A 2,251-nucleotide genomic window follows, 5' to 3' on the forward strand; every position below is an offset into this window, starting at 1 on the left:
TTTTTTTTTTTGTTTTGTTTTTTTCAGTTATCAGCATGGCAATAATGCACAAGTGTAACAGTGAGAAGAAAAAATACACAAAACGCTTTCATGACACAAAAAGGCTTAACAATTACACACAATGCCTTTCATGATGACCTTTTGATGTCTTTGAGATATGATATCTGTTCATCCTGATTGAACATAGACAGCGACACTACAAATAATAATTAGCCATTTAACTCTAACAACATTTTAGTTTAAGATTTATGACTTTACAGAGATGATAAAAACAACGGCTTTGAAAAATATAAAGTCTTAACTAATTGTATTGCTTGTCGTTGGTCCTTGCAGGCTCCACCTTTTGATTTTGATGAAAGTGACGTGTACATGTCGTCTCATGAGCATCGTTTCCGCCTCTTCAGCTCAGTGGAGTATGAAGGACAGCTGTACATGACTCCTCAGAACTTCATCGAGTCAGTCACCATGAGCGAACCCCGCAGTGAGTAACATGTTCTGATGTGTACATGTGCTTATTCTAATCTCTAGAATTATATTTCACTCAAACTATAAAAAGCAGCAAACTTCAAGGCTCTTTACTGTAAAATCTGATTAGATGACATTACTTTAAAAATGCAAAATGATTGCCTTAAAAAATGAACTAAACATATTTATTTGGACCAATAGTTGCATATCTTTCTTTATGGAAGTACTTGATGGTCTGCAAATCACCTAATGTGGTCTTCTCAAACCATTTAAGTAAAACTTGTTTCACACAGACCTAACTCAAATCTTTGTGTTTGTACATTTATTCATTTAGCAGACACTTTTATCCAAAGCAACTTACACATGAGCAAGATGTCTAGGTATCCTTCTTTTACTAAATTATTTAAGATAAAAATGGTAAAACGACAATCATACTGTAGGGCATGGTATATAAAGGGAAAATATCTTTCCCTTTATATACTTCTTTCTCCCCAGTACTTCATAGTGCACATTAAACAGCATTTTTGTAAAATATTACCATTTTTATGGAGATGTAATGTTTAATTAAAACATCATTGTGAATTAAATGGTTTGTTGTTGGGCCTTGATCTAATAAATGGTTTGCTACTATAGTCTAATTAATACATATTAGAAACAAAAGTCATTAATGGGTCTTAATGGATCAGATCAAAGCTGTGCAAGAGAGCCACAGAAGTGCTTAATTATTACTTAGCTGGATTCAATCTCTACTGTGCTTTGAAGTGCAGGTCTTGATACAATAAATGTCTAAATGTTCCACGGCAAACACAACAGACATTAATCTTATATGAAAATAGCATGACAGCCATTAAAATACCTGCAAACCCCTATTGTAGTCCCCTTTTCAAGATACTGTACTTTAAAGATAATTTTATAAAATCTTTATTGGAAAGGGTTTAAACAAACAATATTTTTATACTTGTTCAATGAACCACAAATGTTTTTTGCACATGCACCTGTGGACCAGTCCTTAAGACATTTACGGTTTACAGGTGGTATAAAGTCACTGTAATAATAACTTAGGACATTAAAGAGACCTACTGACTCTGACACCCAGGGTCTCTGAACACCTGCGTGAACATACCTTAGTCCTGCTACGGGTGACATGAGGACTGCAGATGTGGCCAGAGCAATAAACTGCAGTGTCTCGAATGCAAGATGCTTAAGACAGTGCTACAAGGAGACAGGAAGGAGCTGATCGTGCTTTTAGTTTTCTCTCAACATATAGCACAAAAATAGTTTTTGATAGTTGCGTTACGTCTGAAGCAAAGCCTGTAGGACAAACTGAGCCTCTCAGCAAAGCTCCATGGGGCTGGTTGCCATGAGAGAGCATAATCAAATTTAGCCCAGCTCTTCTACTGTACTCTGACAGTGAACTGCATCTGCTCAAAAAAGGAAAAAATGCTACTCCAAAGATCTTGTTGTTTTGTCTGATTGATAAATATTATGGTATGAGACCCCCATCCTGAACTTATCTCACCGGCCACCCTCTTTCTGTTTCTGTCTGTCTGTTATTCTTAGTGAAGAAACCTTGGAGGTCCCTCACCAAACAGGTATGTTTTAAATGTATTTGTAATGCATGCTATGTAGATATGATAGCAAAGTTAAAATATTATTTACAGGTAATATTTAGATTTGCATTTCATTGTATGTACAGCCCTAAGAGTGAATCATTTATCCCATATAGTATGTTTTGTCATGTTTTACAGGAGTTGGAGAAGATCTTGTCCGACACTCCACCAGTGTG

General features: G+C 35.6%; 1 long non-coding RNA gene across 1 annotated transcript; it reads left to right on the top strand.

Moving 5' to 3' along the window:
• The first annotated feature begins 337 nt into the window (after window positions 1-337).
• Window positions 338-2,251, top strand: LOC107683216 (uncharacterized). The gene is made up of 3 exons (XR_001633688.1): window positions 338-481; window positions 2,026-2,057; window positions 2,214-2,251. It is a non-coding gene; the product is annotated as an uncharacterized LOC107683216 (long non-coding RNA).

This window comes from Sinocyclocheilus anshuiensis, unplaced genomic scaffold (genome assembly GCF_001515605.1).
Source record: "Sinocyclocheilus anshuiensis isolate Anshui unplaced genomic scaffold, SAMN03320099.WGS_v1.1 C33054565, whole genome shotgun sequence".
NCBI classification, from domain to species: domain Eukaryota; kingdom Metazoa; phylum Chordata; class Actinopteri; order Cypriniformes; family Cyprinidae; genus Sinocyclocheilus; species Sinocyclocheilus anshuiensis.